General features: G+C 40.7%; 1 protein-coding gene across 1 annotated transcript in view; it reads right to left on the reverse strand.

Annotated features, from left to right (window-relative positions):
* The window catches only part of SAMD3 (sterile alpha motif domain containing 3), a 57,138-nt gene that overhangs the window by 5,784 nt on the left and 34,409 nt on the right, over nucleotides 1-16,945 (reverse strand). The window lies entirely within an intron of this gene.

The raw sequence follows: 16,945 nt of genomic DNA on the forward strand, positions 1-16,945 counted from the left end.
TTGTTGTTGCTGTTGTTTGTATTTTTTTGTTTTTAAATGCCTTTTTATAGCTGCACCACCATGCCATAAAATCCAAATTCAAAATAATAACAGGTATTTTGTGATGCTAAATCATCAAACTATCAATTATATTTACTATAAATTTGAGTATATTGGGTGGGGTGGGGTGGCTAAGAAGTACCCCACATATCCTTATGAAAAGTCTAAGACAGAGGTGCCTGGGTGGCTCAGTGGGTTGAGCGTTCTACTTCAGCTCAGGGCACGATCTCGCGGTCCATGAGTTCGAGCCCCGCGTTGGACTCTGGGGCTGATGGCTCAGAGCCTGGAGCCTGCTTCTGATTCTCTGTCTCCCTCTCTCTCTGCCCCTCCCCCGTTCATGCTCTGTCTCTGTCTTAAAAATAAATAAATGTTGGGCGCCTGGGTGGCGCAGTTGGTTAAGCGTCCGACTTCAGCCAGGTCACGATCTCGCGGTCCATGAGTTCGAGCCCCGCGTCGGGCTCTGGGCTGATGGCTCAGAGCCTGGAGCCTGTTTCCGATACTGTGTCTCCCTCTCTCTCTGCCCCTCCCCCGTTCATGCTCTGTCTCTCTCTGTCCCAAAAATAAATAAACGTTGAAAAAAAAAATTTTTTTTTTAATAAATAAATAAATAAATGTTAAAAAAAAAAATTAAAAAAAAAAAAAGTCTAAGACACTTTGAGGAGCCAAAAAGTGTTTCTGGAAAAATTTGTTGAAGTGACAGTTGGCTGAACTGCATTTGAATTAACAAGTTGATAAACTGTCTAGCTGACCAGAATGTGAGCAGATGTCACCTGTAAAAATGAAAACAACAAAAAAATCACCTAAAATGTATCTACATAAAGGCTCTTCCAAGAACATTAGGAAATCTTTAGGTAGACCCACTTTCTATGAACAGAGGATGATTTGCAAGATAAACCATGTGAATAAACCTCTAGATAAGTATAATTTACCAAAAAGAAATTCCTATAGTGTTACATAAATTTAACTGGAAAACAAAAGTCTTTCCACAAAGAATTTGCCAAGACCTGAAGGTTTTATAGACAAATTCTGCTAAACTTTCAAAACAGAGTGTTCCAAATTTATGCAATTTTTTTCAGGAATTTGGGGGGAAACAAAAGGAATTCTATGAAGGATTCCAACCCATTCTATGAATCCCCAAACCTGAAAAAAAATCACTATGAGAGGAAAACTGTAAGTCAGTTTCATTCATGAACAAAATTATGAATATTGGGAACAGGAAACAACTAACTTCAGTTTATTTCCAGAAGTACAGTGGTCTGACATTACTAAGGGGACTATGTAAACTAAAAGGAGGTGGGATTGACTTATCCGTTACATTTCACATACTTTTCATAGTGAAATCTGAATTTTGGGACCACTGTGATAGAAAGATTTGGACCAAAAAGAAATAGGTTTTGAGAAATGTGGCCTATTGACAGTGCTATAATTAACTTGGATTATATAAATAAGTGTAAATATCATATACTGCATTAACCCATTAAGGTTTTTTAAATGACCACTTTTCAAACAATGCAGAAAAATGTCTGTATAAAATTCAACACCCCTTTAAAATTAAAGAAAAAAACCTTTCATCAAAATAAGAGATATTTTTTAAATGTATAAAGTTATCTACCAAAAACCTAGGGCTCACATTTTTATTTTTTTATTTTTATTTTTTAAATTTTTTTTTAAGTTTATTTATTTTTGAGAGAGAGAGACAGAACATGAACGGGGGAGGGTCAGAGAGAGAGGGAGACACAGAATCGGAAGCAGGTTCCAGGCTCTGAGCCATCAGCCCAGAGCCCAACGCGGGGCTCAAACTCACGGACCGCGAGATCGTGACCTGAGCCGAAGTCGGACGCTCAACCGACTGAGCCACCCAGGCACCCCAAGGGCTCACATTTTTAATGGTGAAATGTTAAAAGAATTTTCCTAAAAATCAGAAAGTAGATAAAGATGCTCTACTCTACTCTTTATCAGCCTTTTACTAGAGATCCTAGCCAGAATAGTACGATAAGAAAGAGAAACAAAAGGCATAGAAATTGGAAAGATAGAAACAAAATTGTCGTCATTCATAGATGATGCGATCTGACCATTTTAGAGAAAACTCAGAATGATGTACATATAATTATTAGCATTGATAATATTCGAGCCCCTCGTTGAGCTCTGCTCTGACACTGGGGAATCTTCTTGGGATTCTCTCTCCCTCTCTCTCTGCCCTCCCCAACTTGTGTTCATTCTCTTTTCTCTCGATCTCTCTCTCACTCTCTCAAAATAAATAAGCGTTTAAAAAAAAGAATAGCCAAATAAATTGTATTTTGCTATCACAGTAGATTTTTAGGCCAATATAAAAAGAATGAACTATACAAGTAAACTGCGCTTGGATGAATCCCAGAGACAATAATATATTGAGTGAGAGAGAAGTTGTGGATGATATACTGTTTCCGTATCATTGTGTAAACTGCAAAAAGAAGCAAAACTAAATAACATAAGATACCTTGCATATGTGGTATCATATGCAAAACATAGATTTCAAAAACAGGCGAATGATAACATTCAAAGTACAGGGCAGTGGGGTTAGAAAAGTGGGTGGTGGGAGAGGAGACAAAGGCAGATACGAAGGTGTATAGACAGTGTTCCAATTTTAAAGCGGAACCTTGGCCTCGTGGTGTTTATTTTCTCTCATAAATTATACATAATGCTGTGCATATTCTTCTGTAAGTCTCAAATGCCTATGATGACACGTTTTTAAATAGAATCCTCCTTTTTAAAAAGCACAGGAAAAAATTTTAACTCTATAAACAGCTTCCTTTTTATTCAAAGGTAGAAGTTCTATAATTGCTAATATTGACATTAAAGAAATTTTTTTTTACATTTATTTTTGAGAGACAGAGAGAGACAGAGCACAAGTCAGACGGGCAGAGAGAGAAGGAGACACAGAATCCGAAGCAGGCTCTGGGCTCTGAGCTGTTAGCACAGAGTCCGACGTGGGGCTCAAAGTCACGAACCACGAGATCATGACCTGAGCCAAAGTTGGATGCTCAACCAACTGAGCCACCCAGGCGCCCCTGCTAATAACATTTACAGACAAGTATACACATAATGTCCTGTGTTCCCCTAACACCCGCACCCGATCCATGAAACGTTACAGAAAGTAGTTTCTAGAAAGCTCCTACCTGATTGGGCTAACATAATGTTGGGAGGGCATATCCTAGACTGGAGTACCTTATTCAAAGGAAGAGTGGGCTGTATCGGAATTTAAAATTTCACCTTTTAATGATGATGTATTGTTTGAGCCAGAAGGAACCTAGAAATCATCTGCCCCGTGCTTCTCACTTCACTGATGAGCAAACTGGGGCTAACTTCACAGCAAACTGGGGCTATCAAAGGGGAAGTGACTTTCTCAAGCACGTGGATGGCCAGGTGCCAGGGGTCCTGTCTTAGTGTAGCTCCTACATCTCTGAAAAGACGGATGGCCTTGTACTGACAGGCTGGTTTCCTTGGCAGTCCACATTGGCAAGAGGGAACCAGTGAATGAGAAAAGACTGGATCGTCCAGAACAGCAGCCGAGGAATTGGCTGCTAGGTGTCTGTCTCGGCAGGCAGAGATAGTGGGGGGCAGGGGGACGTGCTCAGGATGTAATGGAAAGTCACGAAGCAGGGAATGGATCACACCTGGTCAAGCAATACATTGAAGGGAAGCATAGCGGTCATGTGTTGGACTTGTGACTTCAGCAGAATCAGAGTAAATTAACCAGAACATGAGTTGGCTCCAAACAAATTCGATAATGAACTTGTGCCACGCCTCCTTTGCCACACCAGTCCCGGCAACTCCACTCCAATACCAGCCACAGTCACCTACAGCCCTACAGCTCCTAGGGAGTTGGGAAGAATAGCAAAGAGCTCATTTACCTAAGCTGACACCTGGAACGGAAATAAGGACAGGATTTCTTTTCCTCTCTCTTAGTGTTTTACTTATTTTTGAGAGAGAGAGAGTGCAAGCAAGGGAGAGGTAGAGATAGAGGGAGGCAGAGGATCCGAAGTGGGCTCTGTGCTGACAGCAATCAGCCGACGTGGGGCTCGAACTCAGGAACCATGCGATTTTGACCTGAGCCAAAGTCGGAAGCTCAACCGACTGAGCCACCCAAGGTGCCCCAAGGACAGTATTTCTAAGTTAGCTATGGATGGAAACTTGAGACTGCTTTTGAAGTAGTAAGACACAGTGGTTCAAGATGTAATTTTAACTCTTTCCGCCCAGAGATGCATAAAAACTCACTTTGACTTTTACTAAACATAATTTTGTTCTGCATCCTGCAATCTGAGTAGGTTTACAAAGAAAGTATCTTGTTATATAAACTTAATAATTCTTGTAAGTACATCATTAAAAAATATACTTTAGGGGCGTCTGGGTGGTTCAGCCGGTTAAGCGTCCAACTTTGGCTCAGGTCATGATCTCCCCTCTCCCGGGTTTGAGCCCCGCGTCCAGCTCTGTGCTGACAGTTCAGAGCCTGAAGCCTGCTTCAGATTGTGTCTCCCCCACCTCTCTCTCTACCCCTCCCCTGTTTGCACTCTGTCTGTCTCTCAAAAATAAGTAAACATTAAAAGAGATTTTTTAAAAAATCGACTTAAAGGCACTATGTAAAGGTGCTATACCTAAGATTTGGGGCTGTAGCTCTGAACATCATTAGCAAATAGGTGGTCACGTTCCCCGGTAGCTATGGTGTTCGCTATAGAGTGTCACCTCACCTTCCAATTCCTGTAAGGGTGTGTTTGCCTGAGTGTTCCAGTCTGGTGGCCCCAAGAGGCTACTGAGCACTTGAAATGTGGCTAGTCCACACTGAAATGTATGCTTTGAAACACTGACTTTCAAAGACTTTGTCTACAAAAATAAGTAAACATCTCATTAACAAGTTTTCACAATGATTACATGTTGAAATGATAAATCTGTGGATACATTGTGTTACATAAAATATACTAGTATAACAATTCCATCCGCTTCTTTTTACTTTTTTTTTTTTTTTTGACGTGGCGACTAGAAAATTTTAAATTACATATGTGGTCCCTATGGTATTTCTGCTGGGCAGTGCTATGGCCAGATGTTAGGGTTTTCTTCATATCAAATTCCACTCATCCCTGTTTTCAGTTCCATTGTGAACAACTTGGCTTTGGAAATGATGCTTCTCTAAGTAACTTGAACAGTCTCTTTGCTTGGCACTCAGTCGTGTGGCTCAGTCAACCAGCAGAGAAATGGCAGCAACTTTGCCCTGTACTTCCAATTGCACAGCTGACTTGTAAAACTTCACATTATTAGTGCATTTGCCACCTGCTGATGGCGGTAATTGCATTATATACAGAATGCAATTAACTGTCAACATTTTTCTTCAACTTTGGCTGTTTTGCTCAGTTTTGCACCATGAGAGAAACATCTGTGCAAAAGCCTATAAAAATGATTAGTATTTGTTCAATAAATCATTATGCGTCAGGTGCAGTAAGAAGCAAACAGTAAATGCCATAAAAGAAACCCAAAGAAACCTAACTAGATATTCTTAGCATTTGGCTGTCAGTAGTTTCTGCATAACTTTCGATTCCATTTCACTTCTAAGCCAAGGAAAGCTAACACACAAAACGACTTCATGACTTTGAAAGCTATGAAGTACATGTATACCTAATAAGGGGGAAAAGAAAAGGTTTTAAGATAGAAATGAATTATAAGTATAGTGTTAGTAATTGAACACCCGGAAGTTTGTTGATTGATTGATTTACTTGGCAAATGTTTGGAGGACTTTAGAATATAAGGACACCCTACAAGATTTATTAAAACCTCGCGTCACTGTCCTGCACATCATGCAGTTTTTCTTAAAAAAGAACAAGTTGGGGCGCCTGAGTGGCTCAGTTGATTAAGCGTCCAACTCTTGGTTTCGGCTCCAGTCATGATCTCAGGGTTTGTGAGATTGAGCCCCACATCGGGCTCTATGCTCACAGCACGGATCCTGCTTGGGATTCTCTCTCTTCCTCTCTCTCTCTGCCCCTCCCCCGCCCATTCTCCCCCCCTCCCCCCACACACATACACACACACACACACAATAAACATTAAATAAACATTAAAAAATAAAAAGCAAACTATAGAAGAAGATGGCGGCATAGGAGGATGCTGGGCTCACATCGTCCTGCTGATCCCTTAGATTCCACCCACATCTGCCTAAATAACCCAGAAAACCACTGGAAGACTAGCAGAACGGACTCTCCGGAGGCAAGTACAGACGAGAGGCCTATGGAAGAGGGTAGGAAGGGCAGAGAGGCGGTGCGCACTACACGGACTGACGGGAGGGAGTGGGGGAGGGGTGTGGAGGGGCAGCCCACTGGGCAAGGCAGAGCCCCCGAGTTAGGCTTGCAAAAGCGGAGGGGCCAGACTCCATGAGTTCTGACAGCCAGCAGGACTTAACATCTGGAATGTTAAAAGTCAACAGCTCTGCTCAGAGAGCAGAAGGGCTAGAGGACAACGGGAGGGAGAGTTGTTGAGCCCCGGAGGACAGAGCTCAGCTCAGCGGGGGAACAAAGGCGCTGGCAAGTACCCTTTCCCTCTCCCATCCCCCAGCCAAAATTCCAAAGGGAATCAGTTCCCGTCACCGAACTTGCACTGCACAAATGCCCAATGCTGTGCTTCTGTGGATCCATCCCTCTGACAGGTTTGCCTCCCTCCCAGTGCTGCAGGGCCCCTCCTTTAGGGGACCACCATTGGCAAAGCTAGCTAAGCCTGCCCCTCCCGCCTCTGTGCACCTTGCGGATCCACCCCATCTAATACACCAGATCCCATCGAAGCAGCACCACAAGCTTGGCAGTCTGCAAGTAGCCCAGACAGGGGCCACACCACTCCACAGTGAGTCCTGCCCCTGGGAGAGGGGAAGATAAAGTACATACCAGTCTGACTGTGGCCCCAGCGGTGGGCTGGGGGCAGACATTGGGTCTGACTGCGGCCCCACCCACCAACACAAGTTTCTCTGGACAGCACAGGGGAAGTGCCCTGCAGTTTGGAGCTACCACAGGAACTACTAAAAATGATGAAACGGAAGAATTCTCAAAAGAAACTCCAGGAAGTAGCAACAGCTAACGAATTGATCAAAACTGATTTAAGCAACCTAATGGAACAAGAATTTAGAACAATAGTCATAAAATTAATCGCTGAGCTTGAAAAAAGTGTACAGGACAGCAGAGAATCTATTGCTACAGAGATCAACGGACTAAGAAATAGTCATGAGGAGCTAAAAAATGCTATAAATGAGGTGCAAAATAAAATGGAGGCGACCACAGCTCGGATTGAGGAGGCAGAGGAGAAAATAGGGGAATTAGAAGTGAAATTATGGAAAAAGAAGAAGCTGAGAAAAGAGATTAAAAAAATCCAGGAGTATGAGGGGAGAATTAGAGAACTAAGTGATGCAATGAAATGGAACAATATCCATATAATAGGAATATCAGAAGAGGAAGAGAGAGAGGAAAGGGCTGAAGGTGTACTTGAACAAATCCTAGCTGAGAACTTCCCTGATCTGAGGAAAGAAAAGGCATTTAAATCCAAGAAGCACAGAGAACTCCCTTCAGACATAACTTGAATCAGTCTTCTGCACGACATATCATAGTGAAACTGGCAAAATACAAGGATAAAGAGACAATTCTGAAAGCAGCTAGGGATAAACACACTCTAACATATAAAGGGAGACCAATAAGACTAGTGACAGATCTATCTACTGAAACTTGGCAGGCCAGAAAGGAATGGCAGGAAATCTTCAATGTGATGAACAGAAAAAAAAATGCAGCCTTTATCCTTTATCCAGCAAGTCTGTCATTCAGAATAGAAGGAGAGATAAAGATTTTCCCAAACAAACAAAAACTGAAGGAATTCATCACCACTAAACCTGCCCTACAAAAGATCCTAAGGGGGACTCTGTGAGTGAAATGTTGCAAGGACCACAAAGTACCAGAGACATCACTACAAGCGTTAAAGCTACAGACATCACCATGACTCTAAACCCCTATCTTTCAATAATAACACTGAATGTAAAGGGACTAAACGCTCCAACCAAAAGACATAGGATATCCGAATGGATAAAAAAATAAGACCCATCTATTTGCTGTCTACAAGAGACTCACTTTAGACCTGAGGACACCTTCAGATTGAAAGTGAGGGGGTGAAGAACTATCTATCATGCTACTGGAAGTCAAAAGAAAGCTGGAGTAGCCATACTTATATCAGACAAACTAGACTTTAAATTAAAGGCTGTAACAAGAGATGAAGAAGGGCATTATATAGTAATTACAGGTTCCATCCATCAGGAAGAGCTAACAATTATAAATGTCTATGTGCCAAATACGGGGGCCCCCAATATATAAAACAATTAATCAAAAACATTAGCAACCTTATTGATAAGAATGTGGTAATTGCAGGGGACTTCAATACTCCACTTACAACAATGGATAGATCATCTAGACACAAGATCAATAAAGAAACAAGGGCCCTGAATGATACATTGGATCAGATGGACTTGACAGATATTTAGAAGTCTGCATCCCAAAGCAACAGAATATACTTTCTTCTCGAGTGCACATGGAACATTCTCCAAAATAGATCACATACTGGGTCACAAAACAGCCCTTCATAAGTATACAAGAATTGAGATCATACCATGCATACTTTCAGACCACAATGCTACGAAGCTTGAAATCAACCACAGGAAAAAGTCTGGAAAACCTCCAAAAGCATAGAGGTTAAAGAACACCCTACTAAAGAATGAATGGGTCAAACAGGCAATTAGAGAAGAAATTAAAAAATATATGGAAACAAATGAAAATGGAAATACAACAATCCAATCGCTTTGGGAGGCAGTGAAGGCAGTCCTGAGAGGAAAATACATTGCAATCCAGGCCTATCTCAAGAAAAAAGAAAAATCCCAAACACAAAATCTAACAGCACACCTAACGGAAATAGAAGCAGAACAGCAAAGACACCCTAAATCCAGCAGAAGAAGAGAAATAATAAAGATCAGAGCAGAAATAAGCAATAGAGAATCTAAAAAAACTGTAGAGCAGATCAAGGAAACCAAGAGTCGGTTTTTTGAAAAAATAAACAAAATTGATAAACCTCTAGCCATGCTTCTCAAAAGGAAAAGGGAGATGACCCAAATAGATAAAATCATGAATGAAAATGGAATTATTACAACCAATCCCTCAGAAATACAAGCAATTATCAGGGAATACTATGAAAAATTATATGCCAACAAATTGGACAACCTGGAAGAAATGGACAAGTTCCTAAGCACACACACACTTCCAAAACTCAATCAGGAGGAAATAGAAAGCTTGAACAGACCCATAACTGGCAAAGAAATTAAATCAGTTATCAAAAATCTCCCAACAAATAAGAGTCCAGGACCAGATGGCTTCCCAGGGGAATTCTACCAGGCATTTAAAGCAGATATAATACCTATCCTTCTCAAGCTGTTCCAAAAAATAGAAAGGGAAGGGTAACTTACAGACTCATTCTATGAAGCCAGCATTACTTTGATTCCTAAACCAGACAGAGACCCAGTAAAAAAAAAAAAAAAAGAGAACTACAGGCCAATATCCCTGAGGAATATGGATGCAAAAATTCTCAATAAGATACTAGCAAATAGAATTCAACAGCACATAAAAAAATTATACACCATGATCAAGGGGGATTCATTCCTGGGATGCAGGGCTGGTTCAACATTCACAAATCAATCAATGTGATACATCACATTAATAAAAGAAAAGATAAGAACTATATGATCCTGTCAATTGATGCAGAAAAAGCATTTGACAAAATTCAGCATACTTTCTTAATAAAAACCCTCGAGACAGTCGGGATAGAAGGAACATACTTAAATATCATAAAGGCCATTTATGAAAAGCCCACAGCTAATATCATCCTCAATGGGGAAAAACTGAGAGCTTTCTCCCTGAGATCAGGAACACGACAGGGATGTCCACTCTCACCGCTGTTGTTTAACATAGTGTTGGAAGTGCTAGCATCAGCAATCAGAAAACAAAAGGAAATCAAAGGCATTAAAATTGGCAATGATGGAGTCAAGCTTTCACTTTTTGCAGATGACATGATATTATACATGGAAAATCCGATAGACTCCACCAAAAGTCTGCTAGAACTGATACATGAATCTGGCAAAGTCGCAGGATACAAAATCAATGTACAGAAATCAGTTACATTCTTATACACTAATAATGAAGCAACAGAAAGACAAAGAAACTGATCCCATTCACAATTGCACCAAGAAGCATAAAATACCTAGGAATAAACCTAACCAAAGATGTAAAAGATCTGTATGCTGAAAACTATAGAAAGCTTATGAAGGAAATTGAAGAAGATATAAAGAAATGGAAAAACATTCCGTGCTCATGGGTTGGAAGAATAAATATTGTTAAAATGTCAATACTACCCAAAGCTATCTACACATTCAATGCAATCCCAATCAAAATTGCACCAGCATTCTTCTTGAAGCTAGAACAAGCAATCTTAAAATATGTATGGAACCACAAAAAGCCCCGAATAGCCAAAGTAATATTGAAGAAGACCAAAGCAGGAGGCATCACAATCCCAGACTTTAGCCTCTACTACAAAGCTGTCATCATCAAGACAGCATGGTATTGGCACCAAAACAGACACATAGACCAATGGAATAGAATAGAAACCCCAGAACTAGACCCACAAACGTATGCTCAACTAATCTTTGACAAAGGAGGAAAGAATATCCAATGGTAAAAAGACAGCCTCTTTAACAATTTGTGCTGGGAGAACTGGACAGCAACATGCAGAAGGTTGAAACTAGACCACTTTCTTACACCATTCACAAAAATAAACTCAAAATGGATAAAGGACCTGAATGTGATACAGGAAACAATCAAAACCGTAGAGGAGAAAGCAGGAAAAAACCTCTCTGACCTCAGCCGCAGCAATTTCTTACTTGACACATCCCCAAAGGCAAGGGAATTGAAAGCAAAAATGAACTATTGGGACCCCATGAAGATAAAAAGCTTCAGCACTGCAAAGGAAACAATCAACAAAACTAAAAGGCAACCAACGGAATGGGAAAAGATATTTGCGAATGACATATCAGACAAAGGGCTAGTATCCAAAATCTATAAAGAGCTCACCAAACTCCACACCCAAAACACAAATAAACCAGTGAAGAAATGGGCCGAAAACATGAATAGACAGTCCTCTAAAGAAGGCATCCAGATGGCTAACAGACACATGAAAAGATGCCCAATGTCACTCCTCATCAGGGAAATACAAATCAAAACCACACTCAGATATCACCTCACACCAGTGAGAGTGGCTAAAATGAACCAATCAGGGGACTGTAGATGCTGGTGAGGATGTGGAGAAACGGGAACCCTCTTGCACTGTTGGTGGGAATGCAAACTGGTGCAGCCACTCTGGAAAACAGTGTGGAGGTTCCTCAAAAAATTAAAAATAGATCTACCCCATGACCCAGCAGTAGCACTGCTAGGAATTTACCCAAGGAATACAGGAGTGCTGATGCATAGGGGCACTTGTACCCCAATGTTTATAGCAGCACTTTCAACAATAGCCAAATTATGGGAAGAGCCTAAATGTCCATCAACTGATGAATGGATAAAGAAATTGTGGTTTATATACACAATGGAATACTACGTGGCAATGAGAAAGAATGAAATATGGCCTTTGTAGCCACGTGGATGGAACTGGAAAGAGTGTTATGCTAAGTGAAATAAGTCATACAGAGAAAGACACATACCATATGTGTTCACTCTTATGTGCATCCTGAAAACCTTAACAGAAGACCATGGGGGAGGGGAAGGAAAAAAAAAGAGGTTAGAGAGGGAGGGAGCCAAAACATAAGAGACTCTTAAAAACTGAGAACTGCGGGTTGATGGGGGGTGGGAGGGAGGGGGGGTGGGTGATGGGTATTGAGGAGGGCACCTGTTGGGATGAGCATTGGGTGTTGTATGGAAACCAATTTGACAATGAATTTCATATTTAAAATAAATAAATAAATAAAAAGCACAGGTTAATCTCTTGAAAGAAACTGCCAAGACATGTTTGATAGGATATTCCACATCAGATGGGGCAATATTACTTTGTTTCCTCCATGTTTCAGACTCTGAGAAATGCCCTTAACAAGGTCACAATGGAGATGATCTGCTCTGTATTGAGGAACTAGAAAGAATCTTCAAATGGATTCACTGAATATGTGAAAACTAGGTACTTTTTACATAAAGCAAAGTTTCCCTATGTTGTAAGCACTTTATTATGACATATGGTAATACTTCTCATAGATCTCTGAAATCCGGATATAGAACAAAGATACAGACTATGAAATCCCTGGGAAGGATGGCAGGATCAGCTGGATCCTCAAAAATGCCTGTCACTTCATGAAGCCAACACAGAGAGAATCACTGAGATGTGGATCCAAAGCCTAACATTCTGTGCTGGGAGCCCCCGAGATCACTCAGGATAGGCACAGTTATGCTGCTGTGCCTAACAGCGGCCGAACCTTAAAGCAACAGAAGTTTATTTGTTACTCCTGTGATATGTCCATATTGGGGCCCAACTCGCATCCTCCTCACCCAAGGACCTGGCTCCACCACCTAGAATGTTGTTAGCCATCGCACATAAAGAAAAAGGGAGGAGAGGGGCACTGCACACTGGATCGTCCACGAACATGTCACTTCTACTCATATTCCTTGGTTAAAGTCAGTCTCGTGGCCACACCTGATTTCCTGATTTCAAGGGAGTGGAGAAGTAATCGTTCTGAATGTCTGGAGGAGACAAGATGGTTAAAATGGTGAGCAGTCATAATGCCCGCCCTCCTCTACCTCTGAGTTTTTTATAATGTGAGAGCATAGCTGTCCTTATAATATGGGCCGGTTTTACAAAGGATTTTCTGTTGGCTACGGTCAAAACCACTTAACTGAGATATCAGAACATCCAATACTCAAACCAGAAAACAATAAACTACAAGAATTCTATATTCAGCAGAACACCTTTCAAATATGAAGAAGAGATTTAAGACATTCCCAAAAAAATTAAAACTGAGAGAATTGGTCACTAGCAGAAAAATGGAAGAACATTAGGCTATGACTTAAATCCACATGAAAAAATAGAACATTGGTAAAGGTCATAAACATAAAAGAGAGTATAAATGCATTTTCTGTTTGTAACCCTTTCTTCTATCTTAATTTAAAGACAATTGCATGAAGCTGTAATTATAAACCCATGTGGTTTATACAATGTATAAAATGTTATTTATGTGACAATAACAGCACAAAAGGGGAGAAGGATGGAACCATATAGGGACAAAGATTTATATGCTATTATAATTAAATTGATATTAATCCCAACTAGATTATTGAAATTTAAGATGTTAGTTCAATTTCTCCGGGAAACCACTAAGGAAATAACTAAAAATGTATATACACTAAAGTAAACAAGAAGGGAAATTAAATTATTACACTAGAGAATGTTTACTTAACACAAAAGAAGGCAGTAATTAAAGAATGAAATAATGGAGGCACCTGGGTAGCTCCGTCAGTTAAGCATCTGACTTTGGCTTAGGTCATGATCTCACAGTTAGTGAGTTCAAGCCCCGCGTTGGGCTCTGTGCTGACAGCTTGGAGCCTGGATCCTGCTTCAGATTCTGTGTCTCCCTCTCTTTCTTCCCCTTCCCTGCTCACATTCTGCCCTCTCTCTCAAAACATCAAAAAAACATCAAAAACATCAAAAAAAATTTTTTTTCATTTTTTAAAATATTTATATTTTGAGAGAGAGAGAGAGAGAGAGAGAGAGAGAGAGAGAGAGTGTGAGCAGGGGAGGGGCAGAGAGAGAGGGAGACACAGAATCTGAAGCAGGCTCCAGGCTCCAGGCTCCAAGCTGTCAGCGCAGAGCCCAACACGGGGCTCAAACCCACACAACGTGAAATCATGACCTGAGCTGAAGTCAGCCGTTTAACTGACTGAGCCACACAGGTGCCCCTAAAATTTTTTTGAAAACAATAAAATAACAACAGATGATGAATAAAACACAAATATCAAAACAGGAGACACAAATTCTATCTTATCAGCAGCTATATGTAATGATTGGCAGACAAGATTGTAAAAATGATCCAACTACATCTCATCTACTAGAGACTTAATTGAGATTTAATGACACAAATTGCTTAAAGATAAAAATATGGGCAAAGGTGTAACATGCAAACAGAAACCGAAAGAGAGAGTGAATGGCTACTAATATCAGACTAAATAAACTTTGAGACAAAAATTGTTCCTAGAGTCAAAGGAGGATATTTTATAATGGGAAGAAAGCCAACCCATTGGGAAGATACAACAATTATAAACTGATATACCCCTAATAACCGAGTCCCAAAACTCATGTGGTAAAAACTGACAGAATTGAGGGGAGAAAGAGACAAGTTAGTAATCATAAAAGTTGGAGACTTCAATACCCCAGTTTCAATAATGAACAGAACCACAATAAGCAGATGATAAATGAGGGACTAGAAGTCTAGGACTGCTGCTATTCCTGGAGAAGATAACATGGATTGTAAGGACTCGGAACGGGATATAACAAGTACATCATAAAATGAGGACCCCTAGAAGATGATATTGAAGGGAGTTTTGAAGAAAGTGATTTATAGAATTAAGTTATTTATTGAAAACTATTAAAAAGAAACTAAAAGCAGGTTAAATTAACTAACAAAGATAAAATAATTTATGCACTTAAAGATCACATTAAAAATTCTCAAACTGAGAAAACTTCATTGCAATTTTAAAAAAATTAGAAAGAGAGAAGCAAAGCTCCTGTAGAAACTTCAGAGTCCTTTCTATCCTGCTTCAAGAACACAAAATAAAATTTCACCAACTATCCAATTTAGAGTTAATCTACCTCACAAAGACAGAGGAGAAGATTTTCAAAGTAAACGAAAAGATCAGCCATAAAGGTAAAGAACTGGACACCGGAAAGGGGGAAGCCATTTTTTTTTTTTAAGAAATTTTGAAAGAAGCATTGGCTATTATCAAAGTTGCTTATATCCCATGAGAAAAAGTTTATAATAGTTTGAGGGCTCTGTTGGCTGAAAGAAACCCCAATTACTTACTAAAAGGAAATGCATACATTGGTCAAAAAAGCGGTAAAGAAGAATTGAAGCATTTTGAAAGTTTATTGACATCCCAGTGTCTCAAACGGGGCATTTGGCAGAGGCCCAAGAGGACCGCCAAGAAATCCTCTGGCGTAGAGATTTCAAGAAAGGACGAGCATCAGGCTGTGACCGTGTAAGGATCCACACTCAGTGCCTCAGGCAGATCAGATGCTGCTGCTACCTCTATCCCAGGAAGACAGGAGCAGGGTTCCTCCAGCTGGGAATCCCCATCATGTCACAGAAGGCTTTCCCCGTGAGCAAGACAGAGCTTATCCCGGAGCTGCCTGTGCTGACAGATGCCCAGAACCTTCTTTTGGCCCAGCCTTCCCACTTGAATGTGGCACCACTAGCCCAGGCTCTAGTTCTCCTGTGGGAGGGCAGATGTGACAGAGGAGTCCCAGGGACTGGTTCCCGAGAGAAGGATCTCCTGTCCTTGCCCTTATTCTGAAAAATGAGGATGAATTTGATCAGAAACCTCTCTACCGAGGGACTCCCCTGACCCAACACATCTTCCACAGGGAACAAAAAATGTCTGGACACTAAGCACTAAACGATACTAAGTAATAAACACTAAGTCATCAAATGTAATGTGGCAATGGCATTAAAAACAGACTGATAGACTAATGGAATAAAGAGATAGTGCCCAGAACATACCCATGTCTATTTGGGAACTTAATATACAATAAAAGTGTCACCATAAACTGATAAGAAAAGGATGGATTGTTTTGTAATTGGTATTGAGAAAGCGGCTCATTACGTGGCGATCCCTACTTAATAGTGTATAGAAGATGGACTCCAGATGAGTTAAAGGTCTGAACACGAAGGTGAAAACAATAAATTTAATAGAACAAAGAGTAGGAGAACGTCTTTGTGGCTTAGGGCACGGGAAGGACTGCTTCCTACAAATTAACAAGAAAAAGATGCTAACTCGTTTAAAAAATGGGCAATGGATCTAAAGAGAGAATTTTCTAGAAGAAGAAATTCACAAGGCTAACAAACATGTGGGGAGATGCTCAGACTCATTAGTTATCCAGGGAAATGCAAATCACGGCAAGAATGAGATTACCCTTGATGCTTCTTAGACTTGGCAAAGTTTAGAAGGCTGAATAATGCCAGGGGTTGGCAGGAATACAAGGGGACGCATGGCTGTGGTAACAAGACAAAGTCGTCTGGCAAGGAAGTGGTCAAATGCAGTAGATGCACACCCTCCACCCCATCAGCTCCACTTCTGGGTACACAACCCAGAGAAGTAACACACAGGTAGGGCCAGAAGCAGACATGTATGACAGTGTTCCCTACCACACAGCTCCTGGTGGGGGAGGAACAGGGCTTGAGGTAAGCAGTACGTTATAATCACTGCAATCGTGGGCTAGAATACACTAATGTGAACGAGTCTCAGAGAGTATTAGTGAAAAAAGTGAAACAAGAATGAAGTCTAGAATACCATTTACATTAAGTCATATATATATATATATATAAACCCAACTGGAACACTTACAGATAAAAAGATGCATACGGAACGCTTTGGACTGGTGGCCCAAGGGCAGAAGTGAGGGAAGAGCAGATAGGGAAGAGAACACAAAGAAATGTACAGAACAAGAGCGAGGCTTACACAGGACAATGACCATGATACACCATGGACTGAGTTTGACTCCCTCAACTCTAATTTACACCTGAGATTTTTCACACACACCCAAATACTACAAGGTAAAATTCCACTACCCT

The sequence above is a fragment of the Prionailurus bengalensis genome, chromosome B2 (genome assembly GCF_016509475.1).
Source record: "Prionailurus bengalensis isolate Pbe53 chromosome B2, Fcat_Pben_1.1_paternal_pri, whole genome shotgun sequence".
Classification (NCBI taxonomy): Eukaryota; Metazoa; Chordata; class Mammalia; order Carnivora; family Felidae; genus Prionailurus; species Prionailurus bengalensis.